The 20,877-nt window shown below is 43.4% G+C and overlaps 3 long non-coding RNA genes across 11 annotated transcripts in view; 2 read left to right on the top strand and 1 right to left on the bottom strand.

Moving 5' to 3' along the window:
- Positions 1–20,877, bottom strand: part of LOC127542989 (uncharacterized) — a 244,872-nt gene that overhangs the window by 139,027 nt on the left and 84,968 nt on the right. The window lies entirely within an intron of this gene.
- On the top strand, positions 5,522–6,929 carry LOC127542994 (uncharacterized). The gene is made up of 3 exons (XR_007949039.1): positions 5,522–5,753; positions 6,062–6,256; positions 6,579–6,929. It is a non-coding gene; the product is annotated as an uncharacterized LOC127542994 (long non-coding RNA).
- LOC127542987 (uncharacterized) overlaps positions 8,197–20,877 on the top strand; it is a 29,519-nt gene continuing 16,838 nt past the window's right edge. For 2 of the 8 annotated variants that reach the window (XR_007949018.1, XR_007949016.1), the window contains exons 1-2: positions 8,197–8,918; positions 8,985–9,050. This is a non-coding gene — a long non-coding RNA (uncharacterized LOC127542987). Of the gene's footprint in view, positions 8,941–8,984; positions 9,051–20,877 lie in introns of all 8 variants that reach the window. The other 6 variants (XR_007949021.1, XR_007949020.1, XR_007949017.1 and 3 more) reach the window with 5 other exon arrangements.

A 20,877-nucleotide genomic window follows, 5' to 3' on the forward strand; every position in this document is an offset into this window, starting at 1 on the left:
GCCACAAGAAGAGATCTACATATTGTAAAACTTTTACCCTTATAATTGGATTCTGAAAATTTTCAATTATTCCTTCCAATATTTGCCCAAATAAATTGGAGGACCCTGTATACCCTTGAGGTAGCACACACCATCGATACTGTTGTTTTCTCCCTGTCTCTGGATCTTTTCATTCAAAGGCAAAAAAGATTTCGGCTATCTTCAGATAAGGGGCAACTCCAAAATGCATCTTTTAAATCTAACACACTAAACCATGCACTAGTTCAGGAATTCTTGCTATGATGGTATAAGGATCCAGTACTACTGGGTGAGATGGTAATACTATCTTATCTCCCTCAGATCCTGAACCATCCTATACGTCCTGTCCTTTTTCCTTACAGAAAGAATGGGGATATTGAATGATGAAATACAAGGTTTGAGTAGTCTTATTTTCAACAACCTCTCCATTACCAGTTTCAGTCCCTTTCTTCCCTCATTTGGAATCAGATATTGTCAGACCCGACTTATAGTATGTGGGTCGTTTAAGGTTATTTGTATTGGGGGAATAGACAACATTCCTGGGTTTTCAAGACTCACCCAAACCTCAGAGTAAATTTTTTGCTTGTTATCACAAAGATTCGTACTGGAACCAGCAGGGGACCTCTAGGCACAAGGCTAATCAAAAACTTAATTATCAAGTCTCTCCCTAGTAAATTCACTCCTGCCCCAGGAGCTATTAAAAATTGCACAAACACTTCAAGTCCCTCATATACTACAGGCAATACCTCAGTCATAGGCACTGAGAAAGTTTCTCCCTTCACTCCAGAAACCATCATAAATTTTGATTACAATTTGCTCCCATCGGTATCCCTGTCACCAAAGTCCATGCTGTACCCGAATCAACCAAAAAGACTTAGGTGGGTTTCCCTGCCGAGCCCCAGACATCGCTAGTCCTTCAGTTCCACCAGAGACAGCACTCACACCTCTTTGATTTTCTGTGGGCATCTCCCACAGTGACCTAATTTTCCACGGGACCAACAAATCATATCAACTCTCCTCCTCCCGCCCCCCTCATCTGTTTTTGATGGGATTCCTTGCACTACCTCGTCCCCCTTTCTTCTTATCAGCACTCTGAGTTCCCTGTGTTGTCTGCAACAGCATCTTAATCCACCTCTCCTCCTGTTTTTTTCTTCTCCTCAGTCCTCCTTACATACACTTTGGTGGCTTCCCCCAAAAGCATTCTTAAAGGAGACTGCATCCATCCCTCAGTTTTCTGTAACTTTCTATTGATGTCCGGCCAAGAACTGGACACACACTGCACTTGCAATATCTGCTAATTCTCCAGGCTATCCAGATCTGCCCCTGAATACTTCCTCATTTTGTCTCTAAGTCTCTCTAAATACTGGGCTGGTGACTCACACTTTTCCTGGATAATGGTCAATGCTTTATTATATTTTGTCTCTTCAGGAAGGCATCCCATACTAATACAATGATTAATTCTCTCCAGTCTTGCATATTCTGCCTATATGCCTGCTTGTCGTTATCCCATCCTGGGTCATTCACTGGGTAATTCTGTTCACCTGGGATTGGAGCTCATTCAGGGATGGGTGTCTTTTCTCCCCTTCCTGCATGGCTTGTGCTCGAATTGAACTCTGCTCTTCGGGAGTGAATAATATAGATGATGTATGCACCAATTCTGACCAAGTGTATAGGCTGGGGCCTAAAAATTGATCTAATAATTGCTTTGATGCCACAACTGAATCTTCCATAATGGAAACTAATTCTTTCTTAAATTTCCTAACCTCATTTCCTGACAGAGGCACATTTACAAATCCGATGCCTCCTTGAGCTTCACCTAATGGGACTTCTCTGAGTGGATACACACCCTGTACTTCATTCACTTTTCTCTCTGAAGGGGAGATTCCAAACATCCTGCCTTAATTGCTCCAATTCCTTCCCTAAATGTCCATGTGAGCTACTGTGATTTCTGTCTACACTTTCCTGGTCTAAATCCATTACTTCTCCTATGGGGGAGGAGGAGGAGGCAAAAGCTCCTGCGGTGCAAGGGGCAGGGGTGCTGCATAAGAAAGTGGAGGAGCAGCAAGAGGATCCCAATGGCTTTGTTTCAGATTCTGGGGGTCCCAATAGCTTTGTTTCAGATTGGGGGTTTTATTTGATTTTCCCCGGCCATATCCTCTTCACTCCCCTCCTTCATTTTACTCAGAAAGATTTTCATAGCCCTAACAACCCCTGGCAGCCAGAGGCTAGCATAAGCTGATTCCTCTGGATTATATGGATCCCTGTTCTTTACACATATATTCAATTTTGACATACCCAATCCTCAGTGGAACCATACTTGGGCCAAATGATTCCACCACCAATATCTTGACCACTCCAAACAACATTGCAATATTTAACCATTATTTTCTTGTCCTTCCCTTTATCCCTGGGGATTTCATCCAGTCTTTAAGTCAACTCCCAAGAGGGCTGTCCACTGGTATTTCCTGGTTAAATTCCTGACACCAATTCTTGGACTGCTTCTGTCCCAGTTTACAACCTGGGAAGGGAGGCTGTACACTCAGAGCCAGAGAACATGGAGAAAACCATTCTGTGGGTGCACCTGTCCCCATTTTGGGGTGCACAGCCTTCTCTTCCAACGACCTCCGATCCCAGACGAGCCCCGAACTGTATGGGATGTGAGAGACCCCTACCCAAAATGACTACTCAGATTTCACTCAAAGTAGAAAGCAGAAAAGATTGTTTATTATAGAGCTTCTCATGAGAGCTGGGAAGTCCAGTTATGAGATAAAGGGAAGTGAAAATACTCACAGCAGGAGGGCCGCAGAATCAGTGAATATACACAGCTTTTACAGATTTTGTTACAAGAGATTACATCACAAGTTAGAGAGCATTGAGAAGCATGGGGCCTCCTGATTGGATGTTGCTGCCAAAAAAGATTGGAATGGAATGTTTCAGTTTCCCTGAAATCACCTGGTTTCTAGGAAACCGTCAATCAGGCCTTCAGGCTTCAGATAATTAAGCTGACAGTGTTTAAACTAATAGACTAAACCAGCTTAGCTTAAGTAAATATGTCTGATACTAATCAAAGTTTAAGTAAATATAGGCCTGTACATATTGTACTTGTGCAGATCATAGGGAAACACAGAAATAATGAAAATAATGAAAAAGAATTCACACATTACTGTAAGATCTGCATCTCTCCATTCCTAAAAAATTTGTTTTGTTATTGCTCAGTGTCTCATAGCTTCGCTGGATTCCTCTTTACCCAATTTTAATTTTCAAACAATTATTTTCTTTTTTAAGATTCTGTATCTCCTTTTCTAGTGGATTAGCTTTGTTTTTTTAAATAATCTTGGAAGTTTTTTCTTCATTTTTCCTCAATCTCTCTCATTTGATTTTTTCATTCTTTTTGAGTTCTCCTAAAATACTTTCTGGGTAGCTAGCCATTTCACATTCATCTTTGGGGTAGAAGAGGCTTTTTTACTTCATTGTTCTCCTCTGAAGATGAACCCCAGTCTTCCCCACTCCCATGGTATGTTTGTTTTGGTTCTTTGTTATTTGCCTGTTTGTTTTTTTAACTGAGAACTATTAGTGTAAGCATCGGTAAATCCTGGGATAGAGGGATGCTGCCTCTGGCTTCCTTTTCTGAACTGGAACTCCAAACTAAAAGAGCCAAGCTCCTTCAAGTGCCCCCAGCTTGCAGTAATCCTGCCCCACTGCTTCTGCATTCACCAGGTGTGCTGATTCCTTCTCACCCAGGGCATCAGCACAGCTGGGCCTGGTGTTCCTAATCACCCGAGGTTCCCTCCTGGACTCAGATCCTCGATTCTTTTCAAGGTTTAGGAGGCAGGAGGTTTTGTGGGTGAGGCTCCAGTCAAAGCCTGCTAGCCTCAGCCCTCTGGCTGGCTGTTTCTGCTAAGCTAGCCTGGAGGAATTTACACTTAACATTGGGTTAAAACTCCATCCTGCGGCCTTTCTTTAGAGGCAGAAGCTGGTAGAGACAAAGGACTAGTGGCAGGAACCCAGGAGAGAGATAGGCCTCTAAGAAAGCTAACCAGTCCCCAGGAAGGAGACAAGACTTAAAAGGAAACAAGAAAAGATTTGGACTTTAACTCCTGGCTGAATGTGGGTTGGTTATTACACAAAACTGAAACTAAGGCTGTCTCCAGAAGCTCCCCAAGAAACCTGTTCCCAAAGAACTTTATGTTTTAGAGAAGAATATTGCAAGCAGCATCATGAAATGCACACCGTTTGATCCAGCAGTGTTCCTACTGAGCTTATATGCCAAAGAGATCTCCGAGGAGGGAAAGGGTCCCACTTTTGCCCAAAAGTTGGTGGCACCCGTTTAGTAGTGGCTAGAAACTGGAAACTGAAGGGATGCCCAGCACTTGGAGAATGGCTGAATAAATTGTGGCATATGAATATTATGGAATATTATTCTTCTGGAAGAAATGACCAGCAGGAGGATTTCAGAGAGGCTTGGAGAGACTTACATGAACTGATGCTGAGTGAAATGAGCAGGACCAGGAGATTGTGTACAGGAATAGCAAGACTATATGAGGATAAATTCTGATGGACAAGGTGATTCAGGCCAGTTTTAATGGTCTTGTGATGAAGGGAGCCATCTACACCCACAACGTAGCATTTCCTCCCTTTTTGTTGTTTGCTTGCATTTTGTTTTCTTTTTCACTTTTTTCCTTTATGATCTGATTTTTCTGTGCAGCATGATTACTATATATATATATATATATATATATATACATATTGGATTTAATTATAATTTTAGCAAGTTTAACATAGATTACTTGCCATCTAGGGGAGGGGGAAGGGGGAAGGGAGGAAAAAACTTGGAACACAAGGTTTTGCGAGGGTCAATGTTGAAAACTTATCCATGCATATGTTTTGCAAATAAAAAGCTGTAATAAAAATAATATTATTTTAAAAAGTATTGCACACATTTAATCTATATCTGATTGTTTGCAGACTTGGGAATCTGGAGTGAGGGAGAAAACTTTGGAAAAAAGGTTTCTCAAAGGTGAATGGTGAAATATATCTTGGCATATATTTGAAGAATAAAATAGTGTTAAAATAATAATTAAACGCACATCCTGCTTTTCTCTGCAGTCCGTCGCAGGCAACTGTTAAATCCCCCTCTCCGTACCTTCCCTTTCCTGTTTCGGGGTCCCAAGCTGCTTTAGCTTTGGGGTTAGGGGATGGGCTTCTTTATCCTTAAGGGCGCCATTGCTCCCATGGAAGGAAAGGAGGAAGGAGGGGGCGGAGGAAGAGGCCGCGGGCAGTGAGTGTGGAAACCAGAAGCAGTCCCTCCTCCCCCCGGGGGGAAGCATCCTCCTCGAGGGTAATAAAAGGGCCGAGTGATGCTCTGCCTGCCCCGCCCAAGAATGTGCCTGGAACTTTCCCACCAACGCTCTGGTTGCCTGGGCTCCCAACGGTCTTGGAAGTCTGCGGCATCATCACGGCCGTCATAAGCAGCAGCGTTGCTGGGGAAATGGTCAGTGGACAAGAACAACTTGTGGCTGGGGTTCGGGAGCCGGGGAGGAGGGGCTGGACCCGGCGTTCTCGCCCACTCTTGCCTTGCAGCATTTCTGGCCCTCTGTTCTCCAGACCCTCCTGCTACCCGTGTTTGCCCTCCTGATTGCTCATGGTGTCTGCTAACAGTGAGAACTGTCCCCTTCCAACCCGGCCGTCCCCCTGATCGGGCCGCCCCCCACTCCAGCCAGGCGGTACCGCCCCAGGTGCTGAGAGTTGGTCACCAGCTGACCACTGGCCCGAGCCAAGCGATGCTTCCCCTCCATTGCCCCGCCCCTTTCCTTGCCCCGCCATTTCCCTTGCCCCTTTCCACCCTCTTCCCTCACCCCTGCCTCCCCCTTTCCTCCCCCTTTCCTTTCCCTGCCTCCTCTCATTCCTCCCTTGCCCTATCCCCTTCCCTTGCCCCTGTCCCCACGATCTTGACCTCGCCCTCGATGATTCTCTATGGCCTTGACCTCCCCTCTGGCCGGAGAAATAACTCCTCCTAGACTGAGCCTGACCTTTCTCCCCGCAGGACCAAAGATGCCCCCCCTCTACCCTATGCCCGTCCTCTTTGTGATCCTACATTTTCTCTACATCCTCCTCCTCCATTTCCTACCCTTCCTTCTATTTCCTGTACTTTTGTTACTTGTCTTCCTGCCTCTTCTGGCCCGAGACTCTGAGGAGGACGCAGGAGCACAGGAGGAGAACTAGTCTGGACCCTCTTTAGGTAACTCCCCCCTCTTATTTGTAGAGAATAACCTTTTATCTTTTTAAGGGACAAGAGAGCAGGCCTTGGAAATTGAGGTGGGACCTTTAGTGGCCATAAATCCGGATTTACTTGGATTTGAAATTTATTAGCTGTGGGACCCCTAAGCAAGAACCCCTTTGTCCCTCTATCTCAATTTTCTCTTCTGTAAAGGGATAATAATAACATCCACCTCCCAAGGTGGTTGTGAGGGTCACAGGATGTAAAGTGCTTAACACAGGGCCTGGGACTGGGAAGGGCTACATGAATGTTAACAGCTTTTATTTTTCATTTCTTTAATCAGATGCAGCTGTTTCCCAATGGATGTTTCTATGTGGAAATTTAAATGTCATCATTGTAACCTGCCAATGGAGATGAGATGTTCTGCCATTGGGAATGAATTCAACTGAATTAAGACCACCTCAGGCAGAGGGGATTTAGTTTTAATAATGGGTTTTTGTTCAAATGTTAACGATATAACATTGTTTGTTACATTGTTGTGTTTCCAAATGTTCTTATATGGGAAAATGTGGTCAAATTTTTATAGGCTATGTTGTTAGAAAAGCAATCTAGATGTTGTTAGATTAAGAAATGGACTGTAACAAAGTGCTTGATGTTCTAAAGTACTCTGATTGAAGAACTAATACACTAGCATTTATGCTTATGAATAAAGAGAAATTTTACCTTTAGTTGTTTGCCTCTTGCTTACAAAAAAATTTGAGACTGTTAACCAAGTTATTTGGAGACACTGTTATAATGTTAAGGCCTATGAAAAATTTGCATGGGTGTTTTCAAAAAGAAAATTGATCATTGTCTAAGGAGTGGGAAAGGATACAGAATAAAGAGCTTGTCAAATACATTTGTAAACTTTCAAAGACTCTCAAAACCGGCTACTTATAAACTCTTTTTTGAAATAGTATTTTATTTTTCCAAATACATGCAAAGATAGTTTTCAACATTCCCCTTTGTGAAACCTTGTGTTTCTAATTTTTCTCTCTCTCTTCCCCCTTCCCCTTCCCAAGATACCAAGCAAACCAATATAAGTTAAACATGTGTGGATTTTCTAAACATATTTCCATATTCCTCATGGTGCACAAAAAAAGAGTTCAAAAGTGAAAAAAAAAAAAAAACAAGCAAACAACAACAGAAAGGAGAAAATACTATTTTGCCATCCACATTGTCCCCATAGTCCTGTGTCTGGGTACGACTGAGTTATGTTAGGTTTCCCTCCCACCCCATTCGGGTCTCCTTGACTGTAGGGGGTGTTATCCTAGGCTCCCCCCACTGGTGTCTGTGTGACCAGGGATGTGATATCTGAGGCCCCTGTGGGTGACTCTCCTACATGCCTCACTCGGCCCCTCTGGCCCCAGATTTTGTAGAACACAACAAATGCTCCCTCTGACAAGTGGGGTGCAGGAGCCTGCCTGCCAAATCAGGAGCCAGACCTCTGACGTGCGTCTTCGGGAACGGCAACGGCCAAGCCTTCTATTCAAGTCCCAGCCCAGGCTGGGGTTTCCAGCCTGACCTTTGCTCCCCTGCAGGGTTGCAGTGGCTCAATCCCCAGCCTGGAAGCTCTCTACCCCACGAGTTTCCCTGCCTCCCCCTGGGATTCATGCTCTAACGCCCTCCTGGCCGGCATTCTCTAACACCCGAGCCTTTGGCATTGACGTGCCCCTGTGCCCCTGGCCACAGCAATGCTCTTCCTACTGGCTCCAGCCCCGAGCCTCTGGGGAGGCCTTGGCACGCTTGTTCGCATCATGCCCTCCCTATTTGCCAGGAACTGAAGAGGTAAAAGAAGTCATAAAGGCCGGCCGTCACGCGGAAAGAACTCACAGGCTCAGGCGCCGCACATTCAAGGGGCAAAACCTTTTATTATGATGCCATAAATCAGGCACAGTGACCTAGTGGGACTCACATTTAGTAAGGAGGAAGTTGGGACCTTTTGTGAGAAAAGACTCAATGCTGGGGTACACTGAAGATCGGGGGTGCTGGGCAATGGTTTCTGGTAGCTTCTCTGAAAGAAGTCAGGCTCAAACCACCTCAAATCAAGCAAAGACACTGATTTGGCCATTTGCTTAAGTAAAGGGTAAACTACACTGGGAACCTCCTCTTTAAGGGGGTGGGGACACCCAGCAGAGTGATGTGAGGGTTTATTCAGAGAAGGGAAAGGAAGCAAAAAATAGGAGAATTTGGCAGCAAGTTGGATGAGCTCAGTAGATTTTGCACTTCTTTTACAATCCCAGGTCGGGCATGCATGAGCAAGGTCCCTGTGAAAAGGGTAAAAACCCTTTTGTTCCGGAGCGGGGGCAGCACCTTATACATGGAAAAAGCAAAGGGTCCTTTTACTCCAATGAAATCTCTGAGAGAAAGTGGTAGAACTGCTGGGGCTGCGGCAGCAGCAAACACTCCATGATTCCCCTCAAAGACCTGTGACCCAAATCCCTTTGGGGCCAGGAATGAATGTCTCATTTTCCATAACTGTTTCCAGCTGATAAGGGGCATAGACCTGCTCCTGCTTAAAGGCTTAGTCATGAGTGAGTGGAGCTGGATGGGAATTGCAGCCCAGCACCTTCCACAGGTGGGAGGAGCAGCATCCACAGGTGGGAGGAGCAGCATCCACAGGTGGGAGGAGCAGCATCCACAGGTGGGAGCAGCAGCATGCACAGGTGGGAGGAGCAGCATCCACAGGTGGGAAGAGCAACATCCTCAGGTGGGAGGAGCAGCATCCACAGGTGGGAGGAGCAGCATCCACAGGTGGGAGGAGCAGCATCCACAGGTAAGAGGAGCAGCATGCACAAGTGGGATCACACTTCCAGAGGCTGAGGTGCTGACAGATATCTGTCTTGTAGGGCCCGCTGAAATCTGATTAACACTTGTCTGAAAGACACAAATCTTATTAAAATGCAAGGACTAAATCAGAAACGAAATATTAAGTAGGAAAGCATCACTAGGGAGGAGAGTAAATTCCCCAGAAGCTTTTTCCCAGACCCTTGGAATGTAGCTGCTGCGGAAGTAGAAGTATCCCACTGACCTTCTTGAGGATCAGTCAGCCCATAGCGCAATTTGTTGGAGGGGGTGGATGAAAACGCACCAGGAAGTATTGGCCAGAGCACAGAGACCCCCTTCAGAAGCAAAGAGCTGATCTAAAGTGAAGCAGTTGCCAAGGTGTGAAGGGACATTTGGAAACCTTTGAGGGGCTGGGAGTTGTTCTGGGTGACTTTCTGGATGATTAAGATTAGCAATGACATCATTAAGTTCCAAATAACCAAGGTATGGGACAAAGATGGTCCTCTCTTTTCCCTAAAAGCCATCAAAAATAGCAAAGTGCAATGTGTGGGAGATAGATATTAGGTGGGGGGTAGATGGATTAGGAAGGGCTGGCAGGTGGGCGTTGAGGGAGCCACCAAGTACAAACAGCCAGGAGAAGATCAATACAAAAGTACATGCAGCATGGGTAGGAGTGAAAAGGGAGATGTTGGGGACAGATGAGTTTTATCATCCCTTGATGAAAAAAACCATTCCCTCTGTGATCAGAATATACTCCTTTTTCACCACAGCATCAGACATAGTGAGGCTGACCAAATGCAAGGCAACAGGGAAGCAAGGAGAAGAAGCACTGAACCCAGGAGTGAAGTGGGCTCTGGAGGGGGAGAGGTTACCTGTGGGAAATATCCTGTACAAAACTGCATGAAAATACTCTTCTCTTCTACAAACCACGCCAGCAACTTTTCTGATGTAGTTTCAATAATCAAGAGAATAACAGCCAGGTCTTACAATATAAAGACCCGATTATTCTTATAACATTTTGAAACATTTAAGGACTTTGTTTCATAGAAATTACACACACACACACACACACACACACACACACACACATTTCCTGACTGATCAGTTTATTATGACTCCATATTTTAGGACTGAAAACAGCAATATCCTACATACTTACATTGTGCTCATTTTTTCCACTGATCACTTGCTCTCATTATGGAAAACTGCTATAAAAGGAAAAGCAAGAACACGATTATAACAGTATCAAACTGGTCCTTCTGGCTTAAGTCTAAAGGCACACGGCTGTCGGAATAAAGCATTCTTGGGTCTGTTGGACTTGAGGTAAGAGTCACAGTGTACAAGCAATCATGTGGTCACCATTCTATCTCATACACAGACTGGGAAAAGTAAATTGGGAGACCTTCCGAGTCAAAGAACACAGCTGGGAAACAGGATGGGAAGTTCTCACAATAATGAAGCCAAAGCTTGTCCTCTCAGCTTTTGCCAGATGCAGACCTCCACCTCTGAGTGTGCAGGATCACTCCCCTCTGAGTAGGCTGTGACAGCTCTTTCCAATGAGGAGTGACTGGCTTGATGGGCCATCAGACAATCATACCTGAATTCAGAGCTCAAAGCAGCATCAGCGAGTCCTAAGAGATTCTGTCTCCAATAGCAAGTTTCATTCTCGGGGCTTCAGCTCTCAAACATCACATACCCGAAATAACACTTATTGCCCGTAAGCTTCCATAGGTAACACTGCGAGACTAATCACAGAAAACCCACAACATAGTGTGATATCTAAAAGATGGTTTTCAGTTCGACCATTACAGAAAACACTTTTTATCCTGTTTTATTTTTCCAAGGACATGCAAAGATAGTTTCCAACATTCACCTTCAGAAAACCTTGCGTTTCAAATGTTTCTCTCTATCCTCCCTAAGACAGCCGGCAATCAGATATAGGTTGAACATGTGTCAGGATCAGTATCCTAAAGATACTCATCATGTTGCACACACAGAGGAAATTAGACGAAAAAGAAAAAAAATTGAGAAAAGGAAAAACAAAAACAAAAACAAGCAACCAAACAACAACACAGGTGAAAAATACTGTGCTCTGCTCTAGAGTCAGCCTTTGTAGTCCTCTCTCTGGATGCAGATGGCCCCTGCCATCCCAAGCTTATTGGAATCGCCTGGAATCACCTCAGTGTTGAAAAGAGCCAAGTCCCTCCCAGTTGATCATCACATAACCTTGTTGATACTGTGTACAGTGTTCTCTTGCTTCTGCTCACTTCCCTTAGCACCAGTTTCTAAACTTAGACTCCTCTTCCCCACATCTCTTTAAACAGTGGGAACCTCTGTAAGGTGACTCAGTACGACCCATTAAGTTAGCCTTGTGACAATGACAAGGTTTGCCAGCATGCTCCTACGTAAAAATTTCACTTAACATTTTTCACTTGGTTTTCTTCTCATCCTTAAAGCAATCCTGGCATAAAGCCCAGTCATTAGAAAACTCTTCTGTATCACAAAAAGATCTGTAGATTCTCATTAATCCCGCTTCTTGTTTGGGACTTTGTTCAACCATAACAAGTATTTCCAGGGCTGATGGCCTATATACCCTCTCACAATATGGTGTCAAGGACCTTACCCAGTTTACAAATTGAGGGGAATAGACAAAGACCCAGAGAAGGGGCTGAGCTTCTTGCCCCTCCATGCACACCCCCTCTAGCCTCAGGCCTGCTGTGGGCTCTGCTCTGTGACACCTCCCCCATCCTGGCAGGGGCTCAGGGCATACATTAATTGGGGAGCATACTTTCATACCTAGAGCCAAGTGCTCAGAATAAGCAGCAGTCACCAATTTTACATTTAACGCTATGGCAAGAACGACAAATATCTGAATGAAGCATCTTACAATGTTCATAAATAACAGACACGTTGGCTTAGCTGTAACTCCCGCAACTTATAAGCAGGGACACCTAGATGGATTAGTGGATTGAGATAAATGTTAGGGCTCAGAGAGTGCTGGCCTTCGGGCCTGACCCTCCCCCCAACCCCATCTGCAGCTGCTGGTTTGGGGAGATGCTGGGCCAGGGTTTCTAGGGCCCCGCTGCAGTTGCTGCCTCCCCTTTTCTGCCAGATGAGGCTGAATTCAAGTTTTCCTACAATTCTCCAGCATTCTCTTTTCTTAATCTGCTCTGAGATGAGAAGGAAATAGAGGAACATTGGCTATGATGATCTTAATTTGTAGACTGCTTTTAAAAACTTTTTAAACTTTTATAAGATTTCATCCTTATTTTAGCTTAATAGAAATTCTACAGGCTGGTATCTCAGAAATTACTAAGATGTTTCACAATGGGATCTATCTGCAATCTTAAAATGACTCATTGCCAATCTCCTTAATGAGTGATAGCAAAATCTCCAGAATCTACTAAGGTTTTTTTTTTAATTTTTTTTTGCGGGGGGGGGGGGTGGGTTCAGCAATTCCACAACTTTAGTTATCTAGCTTTATCTTTGTAGCCCCAAGTTGGTCAGTGCTGGGACCATAGAAGACTTTGGATTTTTTTTAAATCTAATATGGGAGTTAGTGATGCTATTAAATCTTCCCCAATGTTCTTTCTAAGTGAACCCTGAGGACAAAATGGATTTAAAAGCAACTTCTTAGTACCATGTAAATACAATTATTTCCAACCCGGTCTAAATGGTTCAAGAAACAGACAATGACTGGGTCCTACCAAATGCATTATATCACATAAATATTGCCGTGATGCCTAAAATCAATCCATACAGAAACAAAAGTAGAGACCAAATTCTATAATGAGTATTGATACAAAACATTAAAATACAAAATCTATTATTATGCAAAACACAAGAAACATAGGAATAAATGGGGCTTTCCTAAACCAGTAAGTAGTATCTCTCTGCAATAAAGAACTAGTGTTATTTGTAATAGAGACAAGACAGAAGAGTTTGCCATAAAAACAAAAGTAAAGAGAGGATATGAAAAGGATAATCTCTAAATCAATTAATATCGATAACATGAATTTACTGTAGTATCACATTAGAGGTTTCCTTTTGCATAAATATCCTTTAAGTCTTAATTTCCAATTAGATTTACTGAATGAATCTTTTAATAAGATTTAATAACAGATAAGTGAGAATGAACCTAAATATATCTTAAAAGAAATAAAATAAAATGACCGTCTTTTAGTTAGTTACTCCTCCTTTTTCAGTGAGCTAGACAGCTCCATAGCAGAAATCCTTAAAGAAACACTGAAGACGACTTTTCAAAAAAATTCACAGAATGAAAAAATAAGTTCTAAGCCAATGAAGTATTGAATTGAACAGTTACCTTACCCTAAAATCTCCTCATTACACTCTTGACATGCCCAGCAGCTGACTGTTGTCAAACTCCCTACACTTCTGTAAAAGTGATGAATCCACGACAGGAAGAGCTCTTTTTTTGAGTTATAAAATAAGCTCTGTGACCTTCCAATTTGTCATATGCCACTAAGTTTTAGCTGACTTTTTAATGGGAATTTGCTGACCTTGCCATTAAATAACTTTTGACAAGAATCAAAAGTTTTTCTTTTGGAGACATAAGAGATACTCACGGTCATCACTATAATTCAGAACTGTACTGGAAATGCTTGCAATAGAAGTAACTCAAAAGAAAAGAACTGGAAAGTATAAACAGCAAAGAGGCAAACAATAAAAAAAATTATTTTTTACAGGTGATATGAATGTTGACTTAGAGAACTCTACAGAATCAACTAAAACTTAAATGAAACATTTAACAACATCAGCAAGTCAGGAGAGTGTAAATAAACCCAAGCAAGTTATCACTATCATATAAATTATCAATAAATTCTACCAGAAAGGTATAGGAAGACAAATTCCAAAGAAATTACATATAGTATGAAATAACTAGAAGTCCACCTGCCAAAACATAGATAGCAACTCACTGAACACAGATCAATTTTTACACAAATAAAAGCAGCTCTAGATAAGTGCAGAAATATGAATTGCTCATCGCCAGGCCAAAAATGGTAATGATGCCTATATTAATTTACTAACACAATGCAATACAAATCAAAATACCAGAGAATTTCTTGGGAACATTAAAAAAGGATAACAAAGTTCATCTGGACGAACAAAAATTAAGGCTATCAAGGAAATGAATGGGAAAATTGGGAAGGAAAGGGCCTAGCAGTACCAGATCATAAAACTATAGCATCATTAAAAATATATCATGGAGTAAGAAACAGAAAGACTGACTACAGGAACAGATTAGGCATACAAGATGCAGGGGTAAAAGAGTACCTCATTCATTTATTTGACAAAGCTAATAATCCCAGCTATGGGAAAATTCACAATTCAATAAAAGCTGTTGGGAAAATTGGCAGGTAATCTAACAGAATCTCACGTCAGAAAAAGGTTTCACAGAAAAGACAGAGTGAAGCTGAAAATGGGTATATTCCTTGGATGTATTGGCTAAAATACACAGAGAAGCACAGAGGAAAATGGGAAAGGAATCCCGACCAAGCAAACGACAGACACGTTCAAAAGAAGCAACATGGACAATCTGGCTTACATAAAATTAAAAAGCTTTTCCACAAACAAAATCAATGCAGCTAAAACTAAAAGCGAAGTTAGAAGTTGAGGGGGGGGGCTGGATGACAACATAGTCCATAACTTTTTTCAATGAATCATTCTGCAGATACTTTACATAATGTGAATTTACCCACGGGCTAGAAGGGACGCTGGAAGGAGACTGCCCCTGTGGAGCCAGCACATGGGTCAATGACAGATAAAGGCTAGATACAAAGAATCAAGTGCAGGAGAAACACTTTCTTGTAGGGGCCAGCCCCAGGAGAGCCTGGCTGGAACTGATAGGAAGAACATGTCAGGAAGCACAGACATAGAAACCTATGGCATGGCACAGATGTGGTGCTCCAATGATGGACAAAACACCCAAATGCAGGGGCCAGACTCTCAGGTGGGTGGGTTGTCCTGCATCAGTACTGGAGGTCTTACGGCAAGCCCGGATCCATCAGTGGTGGTGGCTGTCTCTCTGTAGATCTGTTCTGCTTTCTGCTAGAGAAGGGTTTTTAAAGGTTTGGGGGGGATTGGTGAGAGGAGGCCACAGAGTACCCGAATTGAAGGGCAGGAGCAGAACGAGATCCCAGTATAGTACAGAGGTGGATTTGGAGAATTCCTTGCATAAAATCCAATTTGCATAATATGAATTGAAATAAAGCAACATCTGTCTGTAGTCCATTCTGTTCCTATTGAGTTTTCTCTAGAGGTCTTTGCTAAGTTTTCTAAGTCATCTAAGTTTTATTATTCTCCTCGACTTCTTTCTTATTTATTTTATGGTTGGATTTCTCTAGGTCACACAGAAAAAGTTGAGGTCCCCTGACATTATAGTTTGATTGTCTATTTCTTCCTGAAATGCATTTAACTTTCCCTTTAAAATTTTGAATCTCATGCCCTTGTGCACCTATCTCTTTTCTGACTCCATTGACTGTGGTTCCCCTAAACAAGAATTCAATTGCACACTAATCCCTTTCAGTGAGGCCTAAATTTTCTCTGCATTTTTTTTTCTGACATCATAATTGTTTCCCTTATGTTTTATCAACTTCATATGAGGTATAAGAGATTCTGCTTCAGCCCTCTATTTTAATCTTTTCAAAATAGAAAAAAAGAAAGAAAAAACAAACACAGTCTGAAGTCTGGTTTCTAATTCATTTTACTGCCCACTTGCATTTAGGAGTGAGTTCATCCCATTAACACAGTCACAAAGTATTTCCTTCTGCTTTTCCTTCTTTCTCTCTTTTTTTTTCCCCATTTCCCTGCTAGTTTCTATTTGGCACATGAGTACTGCATTCTTTTAACTGCCCAACGTTTATCACCACTTTTTCTTCTCCTCTCCCATTTGCCTACTTACCTTTAATTTTTTTTTGACCTATGGAAGAAGTACATATAAATACAGATATAGATATTTCCCCTCTTTCAACCACTTGAGATGTGAGGGAGGTTCAAGAATTGGTCACTCTCCTCATCATCATTTTCCACTCCAAGGCAGAAGCTCTTCCTTGAATGCTTATTGTATGGGATCATTTCCTGCATTATTTATCTCCCTTCTACCATCTCCCAGTGCATCCATATTTCTCACCTATCTATTTTACATCATCCCCGTCCAGATGGTTCAGTTCCAAAACCTCTATCTAGGTCCAATGCTTCTACCTGCCTAGCAGAGATAAAGTTCTTAGGAGCTATGGTTATCATCTTCCCTTTTAGAAGAGTACAGAGTGTATCAATAATGAGTTACTTGAGAGGCCTCTATCATATTTACCTTTGAATGCTGCTTTTGAGTCTTCAATTTGAGAGTCAGATTTTCTTCTCAGCGCTTGTCTTTTCATCAGGAATGCTTCAGCGGCCTCTATTTCATTAAATGTCCAATTTTTCTCTTGCTGTGCTTCCCCAGAGAGGAAGCCCGTAGTAAGTGGGATGTTGCCAGAACGAGTGTCTCCTGCCACAGAGATCTTGTCCGCTGAGTGATGTCAGTCTAGATGTGTTTCCATAGAGAGCAATCCTGAAGTAACGGGTGTAAGACAGAAACTGGAAAGCCTCTCTGGGCAAAGGAACCGACCCTTATTAAGGGAAACAAGGTGAGGTCTCAGACCGTACTGGACGGACCATAGAGCCCACCATTGTTTCTCTCAAAGGTTGGTTTCTTTGCCCAGAAGGCCTTCCCAGTCTCTCTCTTACACCACAATGTTCCCAGAGAGAGTGTCTTCCTCCACAATTGTCTTTTCCTCTGAGTTCTGAGAGTAGTAGTAACTAAAAGGTTCTCATAGAGTATGTCTTCACCCATCAGCATTTCATCCACAGAATACTCTGATGTTAGATGTGCTTCCCCTGAGAGTAAGCCAGTAGTAAGTGAAAGGTTCTCAGAAAGATTATCTCCTCCATCCACAAGTGTCTTTTCCTCAGAATCTTCAGAGATTAGGGGTGCTTCCCCCGAGAGGGTAGTAATTGGAATGTTCTCAGAAAGATTGTCTCCATCCACAAGTGTCTTGTCTTCTGAGTGTTCAGAGATTATATGTGCTTCAACAGAAAGCAAGTCTTCAAAAATTAGACTTTTAACAGAAAGATTATCTCCCACCACAAATATCTTTTCCTCTCTGGATTATATAGTTGTGTTGATTTTTTTCATTCCTAAAACACAAAATACCATTCATCACATGGCATGACTCTCAGGAAGCACAAGGAGAGGGAGGGATACGTGGGATACTGTGATGTAAGAAACAGAAAACAGCCTTGCATATTTTTATCTATAATGTATTAATGAAAAAGTAGGGAGGAGGAACAAAAAGGATTTTTCATGCAGCGTGATTCCTTCCACCTCTACAGGTTCAGCATCTGGGCTTGACTTGAGACCTCCAGCACTAAGAGGGGAGCCTTTTGGTGGCTCTGCCCAATTATCCTCCTGTCTGGCATCTGCTTGTGTGTCTTCTGTCCATCCACGCTCAGGTGTCATGTGTCTTTCCTCAGTCCACATGTTAACTGTCCTCTCCTTTGTGGGGGGGGGGGTGGCTGGTTACACCTGCCTGATCCCAAGCCTGCTCTTGCTTCTCAGTGCCCGAGGTCCATGTGTCCTTGAATCATCTCCTGACCCCCACCCTTCCCAGACTCATGACTCCCTTCCTGTCTCCTTTTCTCCCTTGAAGCCAAGTCTGGGGGTAAATTCATTTTACTTTAAAATTGCTCCACTAAAGCTTTACCCAACAGTCCACTTACAGAAAGCGAGAACTATCTATAGTTGGTAAAAATAGATGGCATAAATCCAAAGCAGTTTGGCAGAATTTTAATAGAAGATCAATACCTCATATCACAGAGTAAATTAAACTATAAGAAAATACATGGTTTAGCTATGATAAATGAAAGAATAAACTGATTCCTGAGGAAAATTATGAATAACTGTAATCACTAATAATTATTTTAGCTCATTAATGTATTCATTCAGTCAAGAGCTATGGATTTACTCCTCCAATGTGCTGGGCACATACAAAGGCACATGGGCTAAGTAACAAACAACAAGCACATGCACATCATAGTGCTAGGTTCTGGAGATGCAAACACTCTTAAAGACACAGTCCCTAACAAGACAGGCTTAGGTTCTAACAAGACAGAAAATGTAAAAATGTACATGAAGAATAAATACAAATGCAAAATGCACGGAGTCTGGGAGCAAGGCTTATAGCAGTTGGAATCAAGAAAGACTTCATGATGTAGTTGATGCTTGAACTGTGTCTTAAGAACTAAGGCTAGAGGGCCAGTTTCAAAGTCAGGAAGGCTGCAATCTTGCTTTGGACCCATGCCAGCAGCCTGACCACGGTCACGGCATCTGACCTCTTAGCGCCTCAGACAACTCTAAGATCATGGACCCGTTCAGATGGGTAGTCAGTCTTACTGAAGAGGCAGAAAGAGCAAGGAATGCTTGACTTGGAAATTCTGACTTGTTCTTGCCCAAGGTCACATGCTTACTAAGTGTCTGAGGCTGGCTTTGAGCAGAGGTCTTCCTGACTCCAGGCCCAGGGCTCTTACCCTTGAACCACCTAGATGGAATCCCCAGAAAACTGCTGTGAAGCCATTGTTGAGGAGGATGCCATGCAGCCAGGGAAGGATAAAGAAAGAGCTCATTGCCAGTGCACTGAAGTTCTGCAGGTTCTCCATCTGTTCTAAAGTCACCATCTGCCCTGCAGAAAAACTCTAGCTGTTCTGCCTGAGATAGGACCTTCCCAAATGTCTTTGTATGGTGGATGCAAGGGAATATCAGCAGGACCTAAATTCCACACAGAATGCAAACTACCTTTAATGTAAATAGGAAGAAAAGTTCCAAGTAACCCAAAGGAAAACTTGTTCTTGATGGCCAGTCACTCTGGCTTTTCACCTTTGGTGTCCTGCTCCTAGGTAATAGCTTCCCTGGCCCAAGGCATATTTGGGGATCTATCAGTCTCTCCTATAACAGTCACAGGGGTGGTCTCGTGTGTACATTTTCTTATACAACACAATTTGCCCCAGTAATCGTGAAAAACTGAAAGATATATTCCATGCTGCTGAGGTCTGCTTCTTCCTGTGGAATCCACTACCTTCCCATTGTGGCGTACTCTAATTTGGGCCAATCCTTGGCTGGTCTGTGCCCTTCCAAGGTTGTTTCCTCTCAAATATAGATAGGAGAGACCTGAGAAAACCCTCTCAGCATTATGTTTAATTAGCCCAATCTGGCACTGACATAGGGGAGAGTTGTTAAGAGTTGATAAGGGTCACATAAATTGTAAGTATGGGAGGCAGGACTTGAACTCAGTTTTTTCTAATTCTCACTACTGGACACAGAGCAACAGGTTGGCTTATGAAGCAGTAAAGTATCTTTTCAGGGTCCCTAAAACCTATGAGGCTTTAAATTCACCTTCCCTGACTCCAACAAGTCAAATTTCAATATCTCTCTCTCCCTCTCTCTCTCTCTCTCTCTCTCTCTCTCTCTCTCTCTCTCTCACACACACACACACACACACACACACACACACACACACACACACTCCTGGCTTAGGCTTAATATTCATTTCAACCAGATTTTGGCTCCATTCACAGGTATAAATTGCAATAAATTGACATATGTTGAGCATCTTTGATGTGTTTCCTCTTATATGTTGGGTTTTTATGAGATGGGGTAGCTGTGGAAGGTCTCTCTGAAATGTCTTATGTTCCACATGAAGATTCTTGAATCAGCTGATTAATGGCCACACCTGGGAAGCCTAGAGGCCCAGATATAGCAGGGCAGTTACCAGCCCTCAAGACCTAGAAGCAGCAAGCCAGGGACCAAGCCCCTTACTCGCGATTTAAGAAACTTGGGACAGGGGCGGAGCCAAGATGGCGGAGCAGGCACACGTGACTCTCTAAAGCTCCTCTCATTACCCTCATAACCAACTATTTAATCCAGCCTCAAAAATAACTCTTCATTGCTTAAATTCATGACAATAAGAAGCACTACAACTTACCAGCCGATCGGGAAGCTCGCCAGGAAAGGTTTGTCCTCAGGGGCCAGGAACAGACTAGCACAGGCAGCAAGAGGCTAGCGTCCTGAGCAGACCAGGGGCGGGGGTGATCTCTGTGGCTAGAGAAGTTATAGGGACCACTCTGCTATAGGCTAACTGCTCTGCCTTGATTACAAAGCAGTAAACTGGCAGAGAAGTTAAAGCCTAAAACAGAGGGTCCTCTAAAAAATGCCAGAACCTAACGAGATCTGGCTGTAACCCCTCAAACCCGGAAGTGACTCAGGCAGACTTTACTGCAGCCCTGTGGCCACATCCGGCAGTTCGGGGCTTTTGCGGGGGCAGTTACTAATCTGCGAGGCAAGGGGGCACAGCCTGGGCAGCCTCTAATCGGCAGAGTGGGGGGCTCGGCCTGGGGCAATAGAACCCCCCCCAGCTGACTGCGCTTCCCGGGCAGACACTTCCTGTCCCTGCAAATCCATTCACTGCACAGCTACTAATACCCCTAGCCCCACTGCAGGGTTTGGCTTGGGGCAGTGAAACTCTCACTGCTAAGTGTCTAGCCCCAGGGTAGTCGTTATCTCACACAGCTGAGGTTCTTTGAAAGGCACTTTCCCAGCCCGGCCCTGAAGGCCTGAGTTACTTTCGGGTGGGGAACACTTTCCCAGAGCACTCCAGTACCTCGCTGCTTTTTGTAGCCAGTTGGCAGGACAGCTACCCGTCCATATACCTTTCACTGCTCTGCAGAGGAAGCTGGTAACCTCCTGGCTCTGAAGGCAGACCTTA

This window comes from Antechinus flavipes, chromosome X (assembly GCF_016432865.1).
Source record: "Antechinus flavipes isolate AdamAnt ecotype Samford, QLD, Australia chromosome X, AdamAnt_v2, whole genome shotgun sequence".
Classification (NCBI taxonomy): domain Eukaryota; kingdom Metazoa; phylum Chordata; class Mammalia; order Dasyuromorphia; family Dasyuridae; genus Antechinus; species Antechinus flavipes.